The sequence below is a fragment of the Periplaneta americana genome, chromosome 12 (assembly GCF_040183065.1).
Source record: "Periplaneta americana isolate PAMFEO1 chromosome 12, P.americana_PAMFEO1_priV1, whole genome shotgun sequence".
Classification (NCBI taxonomy): domain Eukaryota; kingdom Metazoa; phylum Arthropoda; class Insecta; order Blattodea; family Blattidae; genus Periplaneta; species Periplaneta americana.
Window position 1 is genome coordinate 9,694,869 of NC_091128.1, and position 23,612 is coordinate 9,718,480.

At 37.7% G+C, this 23,612-nt stretch overlaps 1 pseudogene; it reads left to right on the forward strand.

Annotated features, from left to right (window-relative positions):
- The first annotated feature begins 345 nt into the window (after positions 1-345).
- Positions 346-23,612, forward strand: part of LOC138709937 (fatty acid synthase-like) — a 64,134-nt pseudogene continuing 40,867 nt past the window's right edge.

The following is a 23,612-nucleotide window of genomic DNA, read 5'->3' on the forward strand; positions in this document are numbered from 1 at the left end:
CCAAAAATTGAACTCCATTCAAATGTTGCGGGATATAAAAACATAATACGAAGTACCGCATCTCATCTATGAGAATAGATAGTAACCATGGCCACCTCTGAATAACCTATGCAACAATGTTTTGATGTGGTCCAGACCCTTTGATACAAATGTTCTCGATAATGATTATTTTCCGTTTTTTAATTTTTCTTTAGTTTTCCTTCTCTGCGTTGTGTTTTGTACTCTGTTTAATTTTTCCGCTTCTTTCCCTTTGAATGTCCAATTTTAACCAAGTAATTAGTATTAATGATTAAATTAGTGTGAACACCATTTTATTGCAAGCCATTGATTCAGAGAAGCTGGGGCATGGGTAGGTTCGGCAACGCTGAGTGGTGGCGGGGGTTTCTAAAGTGATATTGATGTAATTGTGCTTGCTCATTGCTTTCGTTGTACTTAACGTGTATTTTTTTAATATTACTTTATGCACAAAGGTAAGATAAAGATTCAGAGTAGTGATGTAAATTATTACGGATTCGAAAATAGTGTTTTATTGCAATCAATTGGCTATACTTCAGGATACGACGTAAGTATGCTACTTAGATACAAAGACAGCCATTTAAAATGATTACGAAAACATGTTTTTTTTAATGATATTACAAAGGTAAATAAATAAATAAAGGTATTCCTTGCATCGAAAATAATAAAATCAATAATGCAATAAAGACGTAAGTTCCTAGCTGTATTCTTAAGTTCCAATCAATTAACAAATTTGTGCCTAGGAAATTGACTGTTTCGCGACTTTATGGTGTTTCACCAGTAACCACAGTCTGCTATATACAGTCACGAAGCTTGAGTTTTGAGGGTGCTAGAAACGATAGACTGTGACGGTACTATTTTGCATTGCCTGTAATGAGGCGATATTAGCGATCCTAGTGGTGAGCAACTATCTAATGTTTGCATATTTACTACATATTGAGCTTCGCGACTGTATATACTAGACTGTGCCAGTAACGTGAAAGGTCTAGGATACATTTTAATATTATCTTATGTGATTATGTATCGTGCTTTTCTATAAATATTTCAGATGCCCAAGAAGCCAGTTTTAGTTTAAGACTGCCCAGTCACCATAACAATACTGTTATCCGAAATTATTTGTTATAAACTTTTTTAAAATATATTTTTAAATAAATATAACTACGTACAGAAAACAAACCAAGAATGTAAATTATGCAAAAAAATAAAAATGTAAACATAGGAAACTATTGACATGTTATAATAAAATATGAAGATGTAAATACAAAAATCTATGAAAAAAAATGAAGAAACGTACCTTGAAGATATTACGTAACAAAACACACCATTATCTATTAAGTATGTGCCAATTAGCGTAAACTCAGTGAACTTTAAATCCTGTAAATACGAAGTGAAAATAAACATGTTTATAGCTAATTTATTACAAAGGAAATAATAAGTTGACACCTGTGGCCGCAAAATCAGGTGGCCCGGGTTCGATTCCTGGTTGGGGAAAGTTACATCTTTCCTGAAGTACTCGTCCAGCTTATAGAAAGCAGTAATTTTTTTTCTAGGTAGTATTTTAGTGAAGTTCGAAAGAAAAATTTTGATTTCTGGTCGCAAATGCTGGCTGGAAAGGCTCAAAGAGACGTTCCCATCTTTCATTATTTAAAATATCGTGGAAATGGTATTATACTATATCTTGATATTTTGACTTGATTAATCTTTTAACTGTTGAAAATGATAAAGTTGACGTGGGGGTTTTGTAAGATTTTACTTCCCTTCTTAGCTTCATTACCAGATAATCCCACTGAAAAACTATTCCTTTGATAAGCTTTATCAGATGGTGTGTAAATTTTCAACAGTCAGTTATTTTTTTGGTTTTAGGTAACAGAGTGGTTATGATAGCAGTAATAGCTGCTTTACAGTCACTGAACTAGCTAGTTGAAAATAAGAGATCCAGTACAATAGATTTTGAAGTGTCAAGTAGATGCCTTCAGGTTCACCATCAAAATTTGTAGCTCCATAACCTAAGGAGAAAGCGAGAAAAGTGGACATGTAGCACTAGCACCTACTCCATTTTGGTTGCACAGTAAGGATCCATCAGTGAAGTTATGACGCTCTTCTTTATTAGGGAATGTACTATAAATAGTTCCCAATGTTAACAATTTTAGGACATCTGTTGGAGTGTCACTTTTGTTGGTTATTATTATTATTATTATTATTATTAATATTATTATTATTATTATTATTATTAGAGCCCCTATTATTATTATTATTATTATTATTATTATTATTATTATTATTATTATAGCCCCTATTATTATTATTATTATTATTATTATTATTATTATTAATAGTAGTAGTAGTAGTAGTGGTAGTAGTAGTTATATGAAATAGATTTTCTTTACTTGGGAGATTTGCAGTGGTGATATTGACAATAGTCCACACCTGTGGAGTAATGGGCCAGCACGTCTGGCCGCGAAACCAGGTGGCCCGGGTTCGAATCCCAGTTGGGGGAAGTTACCTGGTTGAGGTTTTTTCCGGGGTTTTCCCTCAACCCAATAAGAGCAAATGCTGGATAACTTTCGGTGCTGGACCTCGGACTCATTTCACCGGCATTATTACCTTCATCTCATTCAGACGCTAAATAACCTAGATGTTGATACAGCGTTGTTACTGTTGCTCCAAGATATTTGAACTTCTCCATGTAACATTCCAAGTACCAAATCTCAAAACCTAATTCCTGTGCAATATTAATCCAGTCTCTATCATCGTATCCCACCTTTCCCAAATCCATTTTAATATTATCCTTCCAGCTACGTCTCGGCCTCCCGAAAGGTCTTTTTCCCTCCAGCCTCCCAACTAACACTCTATATGCATTTCTGGATTCGCCCATACGTGCTACATGCCCTGCCATATCAAACATCTGAATTTTGTTAGATTCGCTATTAATATTTAATTTCATGATAGATTAAATCATAATTTTCTCCCTTATAAATGCCACCTACATAAAGTTAATCTGTTATTGCAAAGCAAAAGCAGCTGACTTCCTGCGCTCATAAACTGTACTGCTTTCAGAAGTAGTCTCTTCTGTATTCCACTGTGTCCTGGTACAGCGTTTTAAGCTACATACAGATTCCATTATAAGGACAAGTCGGGGGTGATCTGGTGGGCCCATTATGTTGAGCCCAATTGCAAGTAATGTATATATGATATGATATGACATGACATGACATGACATGACATGACATGACATGATATGATATATGATATATGACATGATATGATATATGATATGATATGATATATGATATGATATGACATGATATGATATGATATGATATATGATATGATATGACATGATATGATATGATATGATATGATATATGATATGATATGATATATGATATGATATATGATATATGATATGATATATGATATGATATGATATGATATGATATATGATATATGATACGATATGATATATGATATGATATGATATGATATGATATATGATATGATATGATATATGATATGATATGATATATGATATGATATGATATGATATGATATGATATGATATATGATATGATATATGATATGATATGATATAATATGATATGATATATGATATGATATGATATATGATATGATATGATATGATATATATTTGGTCACAGCACTTCTTTACATGTAAGGGTGTACCTCACAGTTCTGTATCCGGTGCCACCATTAGCATATTATTACAATAACACATTATTTGCAGTACGCGTCTACACAAATTCTCCCAATTACACTATGTACCTTTTATATTACTTGGTCAATCTCCCCTTCAGTATTTCTCCTACATTTCATTTGCTATTCTCTATTTGATAATTAATCCTAATATATCTAAAATTATATACACCTTTCAAATCCCCTTTTTCCTCTAACTACTATTCACTAAAATTTCAATTTCACTTATTCTCTATAAATTGTCATATTGAATTATTTGCCCTATTTGTTCTTTGACCTTTTCTCCTATCTTTCTCTTATATTCATTTACTGTTCCAACGTTCAAATGTTAGTACTAATTTTATGCTGTCACTTGTTCACTTCTCTTAACCCTTTTTCACTATTTTCACTCATTCCTATTTGCGCTCACTTTCACTTTCTCACTATTCCACTCACACCTAATCCTTTCTCACTATTCTCACTTCCTATAAATACTTATATTTATCTCTACACATCAGCTTATTCATTTTCTCTCTCCCCTATACTTCTCTATCATTTACAGTTTCCTTTACTAGCACTTTCTGATCACATCCCCACATTTTTTAATCATATCTAATACCTTTGCTATATCCTCAGCTGTCGCAGGTTCTGACCTTTCTTTACTGTTCGTCTCTGCCTTATTTCTATCTCTGTCTTTCTATTTATTTCTTCTTCTATTCCTCTTTTATTTTCCCCCCCACGCTTTCACTTTCACATCCTAGATTTCCACTTACACTCGCACCCTTAATCTTTTCACTGCTTTCTTCTCCATCACTTCCTGACCTTGGTTTCTCTTTTTATCCCCACTCGCCTTTTTTCTAGCACCCGTGTTTCTTGAATAATGTATATAGCATTTCGTATGTATTTTCAGGTGTGAGCCCAGCTAACGTGAGAGGAAAACGAATCGGAATGTACTTGGGCACATGTTTTAGCGAGTCCGAGAAGACTTGGTTCTACGAGAAGCTGCAGGAAGGAGGCCTGGGATTCCGTGGCTGCTCTCGGGGCATCATGGCTAACAGAATATCTCAGTGGCTTGAAATTCTTGGTAAAAGCAGGCCTATTCTTGTACTGCAGATTGATATACTTTGACATGCAGTTGTTGAGTATTAACTGTGATAAATGCCACGTTGTCATTGCAGGTCCCAGCTACATGGTGGACACAGCCTGCTCATCCAGCTCGTATGCTATGGAGCATGCGTACAGGGCCATTCGAGATGGACACTGTGAAGCTGCCATCGTAGCTGGAAGCAATATATGCCTACACCCACATGTCACCATCCAGTTTTGGCGCCTGGGCGTGCTGAGTCACCAGGGCATGTGCCGCTCCTTTGACAGGGACGGTGAGTTGCCCACCATCACGTAATCCATCATCTGCGAACAGAACTTTGATTATCTTAGTTAATTGGGTTCATAAAGCTAATGACGGTTATTGAAACGTGAATAATCAAATCATTTCAACTGATGTTATAATGACAATGTATTCCGAAAATAAGACCTAATCACATACTTAAAGGCCCTGTCAACTTAAAAAAAATGTACTTTTAGTTAGAAAATGATTCTAACAGAGTAGGTGTAGAGATTAGTTTCTGTGAAAACCTGAGCGTAGTACGATTAATAGAATGGCGACAATCCACAGTTAAAAATTCCCGGAGATACAGAAATGACGTCACAACTCCACTGTGGCGAGTATGCCACGGCCATGAGTAGCAGCAACTGGGTTTATACCAGTAGCAGCCCGTGGTTACAGAGGTTGGCAGTTCTGCATGAAAAATAGTGTATTTAGCAAACGCATGCTGTTTATTGCATCTAAATCGGATGACGCGTGTAATTACAGCCCCTTCTCGAAGTTGACTGTGCACCCGAAATTGTACTCCAACCATCCGTGCACTACACCTCTCCCACCTGGTACAACTAGTCACGTAGTGGAGATGTGCCCCGCATGCTTTTATAGTTTTTTAAGTCAAATTAGCTAAATCCTTCACTCCGGTGTTTGTCCATGTATTTTCTCCTCTAAACAGAATACAGAAAGCGTTTTCATGAGCGCAGCAAAAAACCAATCGTTTCCATTACACATTTCGGTATAAAAATGACTAGTAGGCTACATGATTTCCTCGACTTTTTCCGGAAATTTCAATATTTAAATTTTGTGTAGGACGTCCTAATTTCTTAAGTTAACATGCAATTTCTCTTTTAACTTCGAAAAGGGTTGGTCGATTAGGTTTTCATTTCATTCATATTTAATATAAAATACTTCCTTAGACACACTGACTAATCACATCACACCACACACAGTACTATAACACACTGGAACTGTAATGATATGCAGTAGTCCAGAAGCCTGTGTGTTCTAACGCAGGTCATAAAGAGATGAGGGTGTTGGCGGTTCTTTTGTATTTTCGGAGAGAGCTGCTTCGGTTGCAGCTCTAATGCAGTCTTATGGGACGGTGAAGAAAACCAGTTTTCTGCTGCCGACTACCCTGCGTTGAGCTCCAGGAACTGCCGATCACAGATCCGAAAAGTACACTACAGCTAAAATTCTCGAGCAGTTCAAGGCTGCTACAGACAGTAAAATCTCGAATCGAAGGAGAATGAATTGGAAAAATAAATAAAACAATGAACTAGATTACATAAAAGCACGTTTTACATTTTTAATTTTTTCAGGTCCATTTAAATGGCGGTTCTGCAGCTCTGCAGTTCTTATTGTAGAGCTGCCCTTGTTTATATGGTAATTGTAAGCTTCTTTCCACGTCAATCTCTTCCTATTATTAGTGTAAGTTTCTGGCGTCCAATGTCGTGACTTATGTGGAATAGTTATTTTCACAAATCATGGCTGGAATCAGGCCATATCAATTTGAGCTCAGGAAAGATAAAATTGTAAGAATATGGAAGAAAGCAGTGAGAATAGAGACTGGCTAGGAATCACAGACGTGTTTCTGTGGTGAATGTTTCTTCAGCCACTCATCAAGAGAGTTTCTGTTCCTGTGAAAGTGCAGTGATAAGAGATGTAAAGGGAAGTGCTGAGTATATTACATTTCGTAATGCATTTCACAAAGTTACACTAAACGAAGACACTTGAATATTGCTAGGTATTTTATGATGGTGAGGACGGAGTCTAATTTTGAAAGGGAAGAGGTTCTGGAAGGTAAATAACAGGAACATCGCTATGTAGCTTACAGACAGTTTGTTTACTGGATTAATTCTTTGAATCTCCTCGGAAGAGGAAACAGAAAAGTCATACCTTCAAGTGTAATAAAAGAAATTCATCGCGAATACCCCGACCCTGATAATGAATACAGGAACTTTCAAACTGCTGATAGAAGGGAAATTTCGTATTTTGATTAATTAGAAATTGTTTTTAATTTAAAAAAATTCATCACAATTTATTATATTTTGCAACCAACACACTGAACATTAAAAAAGACATCTCAATTTTTACATTTTTTTATTTTATTTTATCAATTGTTCCTTCCTTTCATAAGGTTTTAATAACTTTACCTCCAATAATATGTTGACCATTTATAATTGTTTCAATAACTCGATCAGGAAAAAGTAATCAATTTCTAAAACCTATTACAACCTGAATTTTTTTAAAACAAATTCGAAGCTTTAACAGATAAATTTGTATCAATATACACATCGAAATTTTTATTGGATATAGGACAAAAGGCGAACAGGGATAGTAAACATTCCCACACAATAAAAAATATTGCACTCTTGTTTATTTTTAAATGGATTCGGAACACTTCAAAATCTGTGCTTCAGTGGCAGACCATGACGATATCTTTGAAAAATATTGGAGTGCAACAGGTCAAATGACTTTATTGTCAAACGCCTGGGATTAGAAAACAATAACGACAACAAATTGTTATATTTCGATAAAACCGCCCGCTTCTCCTATGGTGTCAGTGCACTCGTCACTACTGGTACTAGTTGTTTCACAAAAGGACACATCCATATCATTTACCTCCTCACTTTCAGAAGTTTCACAGTTTGAAATACGTCAGAAAATTTCACTTCCCAGCTCACAGTGCACACCTCATTCATTGCAATTTGTATGTGTGTTTAAATTGGCATCATCACTTGTTTGTTCTTGGATATCACTGGTCCCTGCTTCTTCGTACATTGTCTCACAAAGTTCGCTGCATGCACTTGCTTGTTTTATCATCTACTTCCTTTCTCTGATTTTGATGACATCCATTAATTTCACCCGGTTTTAATTTTAAAGAAGGGATTGCACTTTTTTTTAAAGCAGTCTACTTGTTTTCATATGCAAAGTTAAAATCTAAGCTGGGATATAATTTCAAAATCTTCTGGAATGAAGAGTTCAGAACAAACGATGGAATTCCGGGTGGGTTTTGAAATTATGCCGATTTATTCGATTCACCCACGCTTTGAATCTCATTGGTGGTCATTGGTGATTAGGAAATACATGAATACTTATTCCAAGATCAATGTTTGTAGTATTAGAACACCCAAAAACACAACAGAGAGGCATTTCCGATAGAATAGCACACAAACTTGTATATAAAATAATAAGACATTAGTTACTTCACCGTACAAAATGCTACTGAGTAAAGCTCTATGGAAGAATCGCAGTGAACTACCTGGAATTGTGACGTCACGACTACAGCTGGTGTATCATTATACACGCAGTTTTGAGAGAACGGAGTGTTGTAGAAACGTGCGGTTTTCACTGTTATGTATTTCTCTAAACAGAACCTTTACTTTGAATATCACTTTGTTTTTAAGTTGATGGGGCCTTTAAAACCATCTTTCTTTTAGGTTGCAACTTTGAACAAAATGATATATTATCAAAATATATCCCTCAATAGTACGGTTACCTCTGATTGAGGTTCTGACTCATATGTATATCTACTGTCAGGCAGTACAGTCTTAGAAAAAAGTTTTGTTGCACAGATACTTTGTAAGTCCCAGAAAGAAGGCAGTGCGCATGATCAGAGGACAAGCGACCTGGTTCAAAGAGAACGACTAGTTGAGGTAATAAAATTAGTTTTGTTTCGTTGTATGTCTGATCATGCGCAGTGCCGCCTTTCTAGTATCTGTGCGACAAAACTTTTTTCTAAGACTGTACATCTCACTTGACGATATGTCAGAGGAAGAACAATTGTTTGTGTACATCTGAAGTCTGATTAGTGTAATGTATAGCTAATTGGCGATGCATGCAATGGAGGGGAAAAGGAACTGGCCACTTTTCTATAATTTTCCTAGCATGTGAGTTCCAGGATACAGCAGAGTCGATTCAGGTACCTAAGAATTTAGTATATTTGACTGTAATTGGATTGGTAACAAGTAAGAGTGATATAGGGTAAACTAGGGTCAGTTGGACAGTCGGGCATGTTGGACACTCTGTACTTTAACGTGTTAGCTCGCCACTTGTGGGCACAACATTCTGCTAGAAGTCAATGACGGAAGTAGCCACGAGTGGGGCCACTTCCGTCATTGACTTCTAGTAGAATGTTGTGCCCACAAGTGGCGAGGTAACACGTTAAAGTACAGAGTGTCCAACATGCCCGACTGTCCAACAGACCCCAGTTTACCCTGTATTATTTTAATGTACCGAAGTACATATGATATTTCCATGCAGATATTCTGCGTCATCATATGATGAAAGAGTAATGGAACAGAGAAAAATTCTCTCCAACACCGGAATTTGAATCCGGGTTTTCAGCTCTACGTGCTGATGCTTTATCTACTAAGCCACACCGGATATCCATCCCGGTGTCGGACAGAATCGTCTCAGTTTAAGTTCCAACTCTTGGGTTCCCTCTAGTGGCCGCCCTCTGCACTATGTCATAGATGTCTATGAACGTAGGACTGAAGTCTACACATGTGCGGAGGTGCACTCGTTATGAGTGACTAGTTGGCCGGGATCCGACGGAATAAGCGCCGTCTTAAATCACGAAGTGATTTACGGATATCATATATATTATTTTAATGTACCAAAGTACATATGATATTTCCATGCAGATATTCTGCGTCATCATATGATGAAAGAGCCACTAGAGGGAACCCAAGAGTTGGAACTTAAACTGAGACGAATCTGTCAGACACCGGGATGGGTATCCGGTGTGGCTTAGTGGATAAAGCATCAGCACGTAGAGCTGAAAACCTGGGTTTAAATCCCGGTGCCGGAGAGAATTTTTCTCTGTTCCATTACTCTTTCATCGTAAGTAAGAGTGAAGTGAGGAATAGGGTAGAAATGCCTCAAGGAAACATTTAAGGATTTTAATTCTATGAAATAATGCGAGAGCTCATACAATATTGAATTTCGTAGTGAATAGTTAGAAGGTAGCTGGGAAAACGGATTTTATATCTTTAGAAGCTTTTGTCGAAAATTAGAGGTCTGCTCTATAGAATCAAGTCACTACACCTTGTCAGCTCGACAATACTGGGGATAGCAGGGTAAAGGAAAGGGGTAAACAGTGATGGAAGAAGCCTCTTTAATTGAAAAAAAAAAAATGCATTTGTGCATAAAAATGAAAGAAGAGAATGTTAACAGGAACTGTTACCTGATCCATCCTGTATCTCACCATATACTGGCAGACTTTATCCTCTGAAGCAGGAAGGCCTGCACTCTTGTGTGTCTGTGTGTCCAGCCAATGGCTACGTGCGAAGTGAGGCGGTCGCCGTGATGTACCTGCAGAAGGCACGTGACGCCAAGCGTGTGTATGCACGTGTGGTGCACGCCAAGACCAACTGTGATGGCTACAAGGAGCGCGGCATCACTTTCCCCAGCAAGGAGTTACAGCGAGTCTTGCAGGACGAATTCTACCAGGAGTGCGGCATTAATCCCACGACAGTCAGCTTTATGGAGGCCCACGGCACTGCCACCAAGGTAGTGATATTATTGTGAACTCCAGGCTTTGTGCCTTATCAAGCATAGTCTGGATATAGAACTAGACTTTTTCAGAAATTATTGTAAGCTACACCACTTTTGGATCCTGCAGATAATTAGAGAATTACATGGAAAAGAATCACATATTTTATTGATCACATGAGTGAACGAACTTCTGGTCAAATTTACCTGTTATTTCTTGTCTTCAGCATTTCATTTTTAAGAAGAAGGTTAGAACAAGCAATTTATTGTCTTTTCTCTTATCCTAAATATTCTAAATTAATTAAACATATAAATTTAAGGTGCACATGGACTTCCACTTCTCTTATTTTCTGATCTACCATACTTCAGAATTTCGTGTTATAGCTACTGTGTTTTCCTAGTATCACAGTCTAGTATATACAGTCGCGAAGCTCAATACGTAGTAAATATGCAAACATTAGATAGTTGCTCACCACTTGGATCGCTAATATTGCCTCATTACAGGCAATGAAAAATAGAACCGTCACAGTCTATTGTTTCTAGCACCCTCAAAACTTAAGCTTCGTGACTGTATATAGTAGACTGTGCTAGTATTCAGTTTGAATTTATTCTTGAAAATGACCGTCAGATATTGGCAAATGGAAAATAAACTCATAGTGTACTGTATGTACCAATGTCAGCAATCTTCATACTAGTAAAAACGAATGTTTGTTGTTGGCACACTGTTTGATGTGCAAGATTAAAGAACTTAATTGTCTTAAATACCATACTGTATTTATATGATAAGATTGCTGTATTAAAGGCTACTAAAGAATCATGGTGTGATTAAATTAACATCAATTTGTGACAAATAAGGGAGTGCAATCAAGATTAAACAGAGAGATAATAGCTCTACTTTTAATGCCATTGAGTTTCCACATCGAAATTCAAGGATTGATATTGTCGGCTAATTTGGATTGTGACAGATGGATGAAAGTCATTGAAAATAATGGACTTTATTTTGCGGAATAATATATATATATTTTGCGTTTAATGCCTCAGGGCGAATGATTAAATAAAAAATAAAAAAGCTTGTGAGACATGAGACTTCCTTAGAAGTAAAGAATAGTAAGACTAGGAATTGCAGAGCTGTGAAATATTTGCCTAGGTTGGCGACACTGAGGAGCTGGTCACGCTGGATGAGGTGTACTGCACTGGTCGAGACAAACCTCTGCTCATCGGCTCTGTCAAGTCCAACATTGGCCACACCGAGCCAGCATCGGGGATGTGCTCTATCGCCAAAGTGGTCATCGCCATGGTGACTGGCTTTATCCCCCCCAACCTGCACTACAATAATCCCCGGGAAGGGGTGGAGGCTCTGAAAGAAGGACGACTCAAGGTCAGAGGTGACACTGCTTCTTCAGGAATGTCCACTCTTTGATTTTACTTTCACATTAAACAAAGTATGAGGAGAGTCCAGTTTTCATAACTATGCATAATTTTTTTTGTCCAATGATGATGATGATGATGATCATCATCACTCTTGTTGCTGCACCTGATGGCCTGGTGGTCTCTGTCTGCAGGTGGTAACTGAGAAGTGTCCTCTGAGAGGCGGGCTTGTCGGCATCAACTCGTTCGGCTTCGGCGGTGCCAACGCTCACACCCTGCTGGACTGGAACCACAAGACCAAAGTGAATGCAGGCGCCCCCTCAGACCACATCCCCCGCCTAGTGGTGGCGTCTGGACGTACGAAAGAAGCCGTTGACGTCATCCTCAACGACGTCAGTAACCAGTATTTTTTTCTTAATTATTTATCTGTCCCTTCGTCATCTTTTCTTAATGTATTTATTTTACCTCACTTCGTCTCGCCAAAAAAATATAGTTTTGTAAAATTTTTCCTTGTTCCACATCTTAAAGCTTCAATGGTAATGTAAGATCTGTGGAATACAATAAATGAAATGAAAAAATAAAATATGAAATCTGGTTTGCTTTCTTTCTTATTTCGTTTTATCCTTTCATTCTTTTCAGTATTCAGTTATTCTTTCCTCTTCATGTTTCTTTTTATCTTATTTCTTTTTCTATCTCCCTTTCTTCTTTTTGCTTTCATTCTCGTTTCTGTCTTTGCTCATTTCTTTCCTTGGAATTTCTTCCATTCTTTAATGTTCCCTTCTGTTATTTTCTTCTGTCCTTCTCTCTTTCTTTTCTTGCTGTTTGCCTGCTTTGCTTCTTCTTCTCTCTTCCTCCCATTTGCATCTTTGTGTATTTTGTGTATTCTCTTATATCTCTTAACTTTCTTCTTTTCAACCCTCTTCTACTTGATCTCTTTCCTTTTTTCGCTCTTCTTTTTCCTCTTTGTCCCTTTTTTCCCCTCTTTTTCTTTTTTTTCTGCCATATGCTTTCTTTGCTTTCTGTATAACAGCATGGCAATTACATAATAACGATTATGAATAATAGTAATAATAATAAAAACAAAATAATAACAATAATTATATGTAATAGTAATAAAGAAATCCTTGAGTTCATTGTACAAACAAATCAGATCAGCTGTGGCAATGCTTGCAGTTGGAGAGCAGGCCTCTGGACGCGGAGTATGTGTCCCTCCTGCACGACTTCCAGGCTGTCAACATCCCGGGACACTGCTACCGAGGCTACACACTGCTGTCCAAAGGGGGCCCCAAACAAAGGAGCATCAAGGTACAGTACGAGGAAGCATGTGTGATAAGCGAGGCCGAGTCAACATAATCACTATCATCATCATTTCAGTAATTAGGTACCTACTGAATTAAATCCATTGTCACCTCGTCTTCATCTCAGTTGGAGTGGAAGACCCTGTTTGTGAATTTTTTCTTCGTGCAAGTGTAGCATATCGTCATTGCACTTCCAAAATCCGCTCTGTGTTTTTAACAAGATTTTACAGGAGAAAGAGAAAACCATTGTCACTTTTAATTCACGTGATTTTCAAAGCTGATTTCGGTATAATTTCATCATTCCTCATGTAATGCTGCCAGCCGCAATCCGTGCCTTCTTCTTGGCACTGACTTCGTTGTTGTCAGTCACCAATGCTCCCAGATATTTATAGAAGATTCCAGGTTAAGTAAGAACCATAGCGCATATGAAGCTATTCCATGAAATGACAGTTGCCATAGAAACGCCTACCTTCCACAGAGCTTCCTCAGTGTACTAAGCAAGGCTTCTTTCTTCATCTGAAATATTTTATAAATTTCTTTACTCTCTCATAACTACCATGTAATTTTAAATCTTCTCGGTGCTACTTCATAGCCCCAAGTTCTTCATGCGTTCATTAATTGTTCCAGCACCTCACTCAAGTTTTAGAAGTTCCTTCGGAGTAGGACGACATCGTCTGTGAATACCATGTACTGCAGACTTACTTACTTATTTACTTACTGGCTTTTAAGGAACCCGGAGGTTCATTGCCGCCCTCACATAAGCCCGCCAGCGGTCCCTATCCTGTGCAAGATTAATCCAGTCCCTATCATCATATCCCACCTCCCTCAAATACATTTTAATATTATCCTCCCATCTACGTCTCGGCCTCCCCAAAGGTCTTTTTCCCTCCGGTCTCCCAACTAACACTCTATATGCATTTCTGGATTCGTCCATACGTGCTACATGCCCTGCCCATCGCAAACGTCTGGATTTAATGTTCCTAATTATGTCAGGTGAAGAATACAATGCGTGCAGTTCTGTGTTGTGTAACTTTCTCCATTCTCCTGTAACTTCATCCCACTTAGCCCCAAATATTTTCCTAAGAACCTTATTCTCAAACACCCTTAACCTCTGTTCCTCTCTCAGAGTGAGAGTCCAAGTTTCACAACCATACAGAACAACCGGTAATATAACTGTTTTATAAGTTCTAACTTTCAGATTTTTTGACAGCAGACTGGATGATAAAAGCTTCTGAACCGATTAATAATGTACTGCAGACACCTAGTAAAAATAGTTCACACACCTGTTCATTCATCATTATCATTGAGGGCTAGCCTTCTGACCCTGGTACATGTGCAACACCAAGTGCAGTGATATTCCTTGGCAGATATTTAAAACGTGCATAATTAATCTGAGACAGTTTAAGAAGAGCTGGTAACTTAGTGTAGCTATTTAGCAAGTGAAGCCAAACTATGTACTTCCATAAATCTGTCTGCTCTGTCCAGTTCTGGCCCGGCTGCAAGCGCCCCGTGTGGCTGGTGTTCAGTGGGCTGGGGTCGCAGTGGCCCTGCATGGGACGGTCCCTGCTGCAGGTGCCGACGTTCGCTGCAGCCGTCGACAGGTGCCGGGCGGCCCTGCAACCCCACGGCGTGGACGTGCTGCACATACTCACGTCCGAGGACCCCGGCACCTTCAGCAGCATCGTCAACTGCTTGGTGGGCATCGCAGCCTGCCAGGTTAGTATGCATAGCCTTTGTTTGTTTCTTCTTTGAATTCTGTTTTCTTCCTTTTTTCTTCTTGCTCTTCCTTGATTCTTTCTCTCATTTCTTTTCTGTTTTTCTTGCTATTGCTCTGTCTCTCATACTTTCTTGTTTCTCAATCTCTTTCTCTTTTCCTTTCATCTTTCCTTCTCCTATCACACACACACAGACACAAAAGTCAGACTTGTTCTTACATCGGAAGAATTTCATTCGCAAGCACTCTACAAGAGCACTGAAGTGTGCCTGGACTGTAATGTGCTGCAGTGACGCCCCCTTGTTCACAGATAGGCCTCGTGGACGTCATCAAGGCCGTGGGCATCCAAGTGGACGGCATCGTGGGCCACTCGGTGGGCGAGCTGGGCTGCGGCTACATGGACGGCTGCCTCACAGCCGAGCAGACGGTGCTGGCTGCCTACTTCCAGGGGCGGCCATGTCTGGAAGCCAACCTTGCTAAAGGCTGCATGGTGACTGTGGGTTAGTTGCTTCTCCAGCGAATAGGGATTATAAAGAATGGACACTTCGCGTCGGTACCTTTGATGTAGCCGGACTGATTTCAATGACCTTCAAGCCAGCTAAAGCGTGAGATTCTGCTTTCTCCCTAGAGTTGGCGCTGACATCACACCAGCTAGCAGTCGACACAGCGGAAATATAACACATACAATTAATACATCTAGGCACATTATGTACTCAAATAAAATAAATTGGATCCATAAAATAATAAATCCGTCATTAACTGTAATGTCTAGACTCTAGAGTTCCTTTATAATGAGAGTTCAAACGTTGACCCCAACAACAATTAAAATATGTAATGATTTGATAGCGCTGAAAATGGAAAAACAAAACTCTTACGAGAAGTAAAACCATATACCTATATTATATTATATACAAATATTAAACGAATTCGATACTTAATTTTATAATGTATTATATTATTTTATAATATAATGTATTACTGTATATCTGAAATATAAAATATTATTATTACAACTAGTTTGTCACTGAGAAATAAGGAAAAGCTGTTAACTTGAATTTATTTGAAGCAAAATGTTACTGGATTATGCAATAGGTAGGCGATGTTTGGATCCTGTGCCTCAACTCTATTCTCAATTATTATCTTAGCATATGCTCGATTACACTACCTCTAGCGCTTGAAAGTGGAACTAACTGCTGGCGCACAGAGAAACAAAACACAGGCAAATTCGCTCAGTGTCCATTCTTTATAATCCCTATTCGCTGGCTTCTCTATCTAAACTGATCCCTGTATCTGTTTCATCCTAGCTTGTCAGATTTGTAACCTTTGCTATTTTGTGTTCTCTCTATTCTTGCCATTAGATCTGTAATCCTTGATTGAGTGACATGTAACATTTTTGCTCAAATATAATATGCTCCTCAATTTTTTATCCTAAAATCCACACAAAAAAAAGTACGAATATAATACAGACCTGTGCTATAAACCTCTCAAGACTAAAATAATATTATCACACAGACAGGTTATATGGAAGATAGGCCCAGTTTAGCTCGGACGAATTTGATTGGTTCCCAACACTGTTCCCATGCATTGTATACACGACTATTAACGCGATTTATTCGGAATGTGTTCCAAATACTACTGTAAGATGGCCATACATAGCTTACTCTGTCATCCTACAAGAGATAAAAATCCAATTTTGAGCAGTTTCATGAAAAACTTAATCATAATTTCAAGTTACAAAAAACCGTTTTTTTTTCGAAAATCGTCATTCTGGAAACAAAATTATTATTAGATTTCTTGGTTGTTATAATTCGAGACATCATATACCAGAAGGATTGTAAAAGGTTACCTTCCACTTTGTATTTCTAAGCAGACTTTAAAGTCTGTTTTACCCAAGTGTTCAATCATGCAAGAATTTAAGTTGTCAATCAACTGAAATCAAATAAAAACTCTGGACCAGATCAAGTATCTTTTATAATGTTTATTAATTTATATTGCATTGCATGAACTAATTCCAGAGAACCATGTCCTTCGCAAATGGACACTTCTGTGCTATAGAGAAAATATATTTTCTATGAATTGTTGATCAAGAGAGGTTTAACTGTAAGTGAACTAACGTGCTATCAATGAATTTGAATGGTTGGTGAAGGTTATTTTTCTATATTCGTAGCTTCAGAAATAATTAATTTCTTTTTAAACTTCCTTAAAACTCATTTACATGTGACACGGGTTCAGCTGTGTATGGTGATACATTGTAATGTGGTTACAGGTATTGGAGCGCAGCACATGAAGAAGGTGTGCCCCCCTGACATCGAGGTGGTCTGCCATGATGCCCCGAACTCCTGTCCGGGCCAGCCGAATCACTGAAGAAATTAACGAAGCTGCTGCAACAGAAGGGCGTGAGTGTGAGAGAGCTGCACTGTGCAGGCGTGACATTGCACAGCAAGCAGCTGGCCAGCGTCGCACCGGTGCTGCTCAAGAACCTATGGAAGGTAGAGTGCAGCACCATCATCATCTATATTAAATGTTAGATATAGTGATCTGTTCCTTTTCAAGTAGGTGTACCATAATTTCTGTTCTCGTAAATAACTAAATGCTAAAAATTATTATTATTATTATTATTATTATTATTACCATCGTCATCATTATTTTCAGTATTACCATTATCGTTATCATTGTCATGGTCATTACTATTATTATTATTATTATTATTATTATTATTATTATTATTATTATTATTATTATTACTATCATCATCGTCATCATCATTATTTTCATTATTACCATTATCGTTGTCATTGTCATGGTCATTACTATTATTATTATTATTATTATTATTATTATTATTATTATTACTATCATCATCATCATCATCATCGTCATCATCATTATTTTCATTATTACCATTATCGTTGTCATTGTCATGGTCATTACTATTATTATTACTATTATTATTATTACTATCATCATCATCATCATCATCGTCATCATCATTATTTTCATTATTACCATTATCGTTGCCATTGTCATGGTCATTACTATTATTATTATTACTATCATCATCATTATTTTCATTATTACCATTATCGTTGTCATTGTCATGGTCGTTACTATTATTATTATTATTATTATTATTATTATTATTATTATTATTATTACCATCATCATCATCATTATTTTTATTATTACCATTATCGTTGTCATTTTCATGGTCATTACTGTTATTATTATTACTACTTACTTACTGGCTTTTAAGGAACCCGGAGGTTCATTGCCGCCCTCATATAAGCCCGCCATCGGTCCCTATCCTGTGCAAGATTAATCCAATCTCTACCATCATATCCTACCTTCCTAAAATCCATTTTAATATTATCTTCCCATCTACGTCTCGGCCTCCCCAAAGGTCTTTTTCCCTCCGGCCTCCCAACTAACACTCTATATGCATTTCTGGATTCGCCCATACGTGCTACATGTCCTGCCCATCTCAAACGTCTGGATTTTATGTTCCTAATTATGTCAGGTAAAGTATACAATGCGTGCAGCTCTGCGTTGTATAACTTTCTCCATTCTCCTGTAACTTCATCCCTCTTAGCCCCAAATATTTTCCTAAGCACCTTATTCTCAAACACCCTTAACCTATGTTCCTCTCTCAAAGTGAGAGTCCAAGTTTCACAACCATACAGAACAACAGGTAATATAACTGTTTTATAAATTGTAACTTTCAGACTTTTTGACAGAAGACTAGATGACAAAAGCTTCTCAACTGAATAATATTTATTCTACGTTTAATTTCCTCCCAAGTGTCATTTAGCTTTGTTACTATTGCTCCAAGATATTTGAATTTTTCCACCTCTTCGAAGGATAAATCTCCAATTTTTATAGTTCCTTTTCGTACAATATTCTGGTCACGAGACATAATCATATACTTAGTCTTTTCGGGATTTACTTCCAACCCTATCGCTCTACTTGCTTCAACAAGAATTTCCGCGTTTTCCCTAATTGTTTGTGGATATTATTATTACTACTATCATCATCATTATTTTTATTATTACCATTATCGTTGTCATTGTCATGGTCGTTACTGTTATTATTATTACTACTACTATTATTATTCTTATTATTATTATTATTATTATTATTATTATTACTACTATCATCATCATTATTTTTATTATTACCATTATCGTTGTCATTGTCGTGGTCGTTACTATTATTATTATTATTATTATTATTATTATTATTATTACCATCATCATCATCATTTTTATTATTAACATTATCGTTGGCATTGTCATGGTCATTATTATTACTATTATTATTATTATTATTATTATTATTATTATTATTATTATTATTATTACCATCATTATATATTACCGGTTCTTCTGTATGGTTGTGAAACTTGGACTCTCACTCAGAGAGAGGAACATAGGTTAAGGGTGTTTGAGAATAAGGTGCTTAGGAAAATATTTGGGGCTAAGAGGGATGAAGTTACAGGAGAATGGAGAAAGTTACACAACACAGAACTGCACGCATTGTATTCTTCACCTGACATAATTAGGGACATTAAATCCAGACGTTTGAGATGGGCAGGGCATGTAGCACGTATGGGCGAATCCAGAAATGTATATAGAGTGTTAGTTGGGGGACCGGAGGGAAAAAGACCTTTAGGGAGGCCGAGACGTAGATGGGAGGATAATATTAAAATGGATTTGAGGGAGGTGGGGTATGATGATAGAGACTGGATTAATCTTGCACAGGATAGGGACCGCTGGCGGGCTTATGTGAGGGCGGCAATGAACCTCCGGGTTCCTTAAAAGGCATTTGTATATATTACCACCATCATCATCATCATTATTTTCATTATTACCATTATCATTGTCATGGTCATTATTATTATTATTATTATTATTATTATTATTATTATTATTATTATTATTATTAAATGCAGGTTACCATCAACACATTTCAAAGATCAGGCTGATACTTTCTGGTTTCTTCCTCAAATGTCCTAAGTCTCTTTTTGTCAGTGTTTTTTCCTTACTACAGTCCTATGTTTATCACTATTCACATATATAAGGTGTGGGGAAAGCTTTGGGGAAAGCTTTGGGGAATGGATAGGGGATCTAAAACAAGCAAGAAAATTTCACATAAATATAGCAAATTTCTCTGTTTTTTTTAATTACAGGTACGTACTTTTTTTTTCATGCACTTTAGCCCTTTCGTTAACATTAAATCCAGACGTTTGAGATGGGCACGTTATGTAGCACATATGGGCGAATCAAGAAATGCATTTAGAGTGTTAGTTGGAAGCCTGGAGGGAAAAAACCTTTGGGGAGGCCGACACGTAGATAGGAGGATAATATTCAAATGTATTTGAGGGAGGTGGGATGTGATGATAGAGACTGGATTAATCTTGCTCAGGATAGGGACTGATGGCGGGCTTATGTGAGGGCGGCAATGAACCTGCGGGTTCTCTAAAAGCCATTTGTAAGTAAGTAAGTAGCTCTTACATCACTGGGTCATGTTTATTAAATCAGTAGGCCTTGTAAAAAAAATAATTACTCATTACCATCATCTGACAACTGAAAACAAGGGTTTGTTAAAGCGTCGACATTTGTTATTTGTAGTACTGTCGACCGGGTATACTTTACACAAGGGGGGTAACTTTACACATTTTCAGGAAAATGCTGTATGACAGTTTTAATAATAGCACACACTTCAGTCTACCACACATATGTGCTCTTGTCACATAGAATCAGTTCCACGGAGTTGCTACACATTGTCTGTAATGTTCTGCCTTCTAAACATTTTTCTAGAAATGTGTAAAAATACCCCCCTTGTGTAAAGTATACCCGGTTGACGGTATCTGATTTCCTCTTGCTGCTAGAATGATTCTAATTTTTTAGTCAACGATTTTCTAATGACTAGATATAGAGGATCAACATCCTGGTTGCTCGTTACCTGACCTCAACCCATTGGACTTTTATTTAAAAACAATTGTGTATTCAAGACCTATTGAGAACATTGGCCAGTGTGTTGAAGAAGAATGTCAGAGATAAGCGAGAGAGTAAGACAGTCCAAGATGCGACACTTAGAAGCCTGTGTTAGAACTAATGGTAGCTATTCTGTAGACTTATATATGGATCTTGCAGACAATTAGTATGTTAAAATAAAGTTGTAATAAGCAAACATGTTTGAACTAAAAGTTCCTGTAATTAGAAACAAAGCGAATTTTTCTATATATTTACGTGAACTTTGCTTGTTTTTGGTCCTCTATCCATTCCCCAAAGAATTTCCTCATATTAGCTAACACTATGCATATGTGTGTGTTCAATTAATTTCCACCAATGTCCTTCTCTTTTATCTAAATTTGAACACACATAACTTGGATTTAAAATTCAATTATTACTCATACCAGTCATAAAATCAAGAATTAATTAATTTACAAACAAGAGTATTTAAGGTAGAGAAAAAAGACTGAAAAATGATAAAGTCTGCATAGTTCTTGTTAATGTTTACATTACAGGAATAAATTAATATTCTCCCTACCATCTGGGTGGTCGTCCATGAGACCTATCCTCCTTATGCTCGTACAAACGGGTATTCTTTTAACCTGCAGTCAGATATTTTCTTTATATTACCCAACCACGTCTCTGATATTCATTCACGTCACTTCTCTGTGCTGCTGCAGCTGATCCCACAGCCGAAGTGCCGGTCTGCCCACTGGGTGAGTTCCTCAGCACCAGGGAACTCATTCTCATCTGCTGAGTTCCACACACAGTGCCTGCTGGGCCCGGTGCAGTTTGCAGATGCAGCGAAGCGCATCCCACCCACTGCCGTCGTCATGGAGGTGGCGCCACACGGCGTGCTGCAGGCTGCCCTGGGGCGTGTCCTCCACAAGGCTGCGGTGTGCCTCGCCCTCACGCAGAGAATGCAGCCTGACGGCACTCACCTGCTGCTCACTGGCCTGGGCAAGTACGTGCCTCTTGTAATAACACGTTTGTTGCTAAACTGTGGTCACCTTCTTTTCCTAGTTGTCCTTTTCGTTTCCTTGCTCTCCATGTATTTCCTTCCTTGCACTTCTATTCCCCTTATTCTCTTGTGTTCCCAGTGTTCTGCTTGTATTCCTCTTGTTCTCCTTGTGCTCCTGTAATTATCGTTGTCTTGCCATTGTTCTTCTTGTATTTGCCATTGTTATCCTTACATTCCCCTTGTTCTCCTTGTATTCCCCTTATTCTCATTGTATTTCCTTGTTCTTCTTGTATTCCCATCATTCTCGTTGTATTCTTGTATTTCCGTCGTTCTCCTTGTACTCCCCTTGTTCTCCTTGTCTTTCCCTTGTTCTCCTTGTCTTACCCTTGTTCTCCTTGTCTTCCCCTTGTTCTCCTTGTCTTCCCCTTGTTCTTATTGTATCCATCTTCTTACCCTTGTGTTCCCAATATTCTACTGCGTGTTCAGTTCAAAGTGTGTCATGGCTCGCTGTATGCTGTCATATGGCTAGCCGATGAGCCTAGAGAATTCAATCTTCCTGCACTTCCGCAGAGGCATTTTACCCGTGTGCTAGAGAAGTTGCCTAGCAAGTACGGCGTTAATTCTGAAGAGTACTTACCGATACGTACTGTAACACCTGTAGTGGCAGGAATGTGAACTGTTTGGAAACACGTACTGAGGTGAGTTTTTTTCTTACTGTCGGGATATGGGGAGAGGGTCAAGATGATTACTTACGTATTCGTTGACATTAACTTCGAAGGTCAACATGGACACGAAGCATTTGATTTGTGTTGTGCAATGTTGCAACCGATGATAACAAATACCCTGCGTACGACTTGCCGCCGTAAAACACAGTTCGAAAGAGGTTATGGTAGCACACAGACAGTACAGACCACCATCTGTTACTACGACGTTCAAGTTATACCGTACACGTTCCCAAGTTCAGATTGAATGCCTTGATTAATAGGCGACTTCTCTGACATAAAAGCTGAAACTCGCTTCAAATCGCTGACTCACAACAGTGACGTCATGACACACTTTGAAATGAACACCCAGTACTTATGTTCCTCTTGTTCTTGTGTTCTCCTTGTATTTCCATTGTTTTCCTTGTTTCCCTTGTATTCTCCTTGTTCTGCTTATATTCCTGTTCTCTTTGTATTCCCGTACCCTACTAGTACTACCCTTGTTCTCCTCATCTTCTATTTATACTCCTTATATTCTACGTATTCTCTTATTTTCCTGTTGTCCTTCTATTCCCTCTTTCTCTTCGTCTTTCTGCTATCCTTGCATCTTGCTTGTTCTCCTTGTATTCTCCTTGTTTCAGTTCTTGCACGTAGTTTTTGTAAAGACATGCAGCATAGTAAAGCTATGCATCTGTTGATTGTTAGATGAGAGAACTACATTTTATGGGTCTGCAAATGTGGCATCTAAGTAACTAACCAACCTAATTGAATTGACTACCTATATTAAGCAAAGAAATAATGAGGTAGTTAAAAATATCAAGTAACCTAATCGAACAAGCCAACAAGCTAACATAAGAAAATCAATTAGCTATCTTAACATAACTTAACTGAGAAAGGTTAATACATTAAATAAAATAATCATATACCTTCTGATGAACTGGGCTTGTGACTTACAGATTTAGCCGCTATGGTGG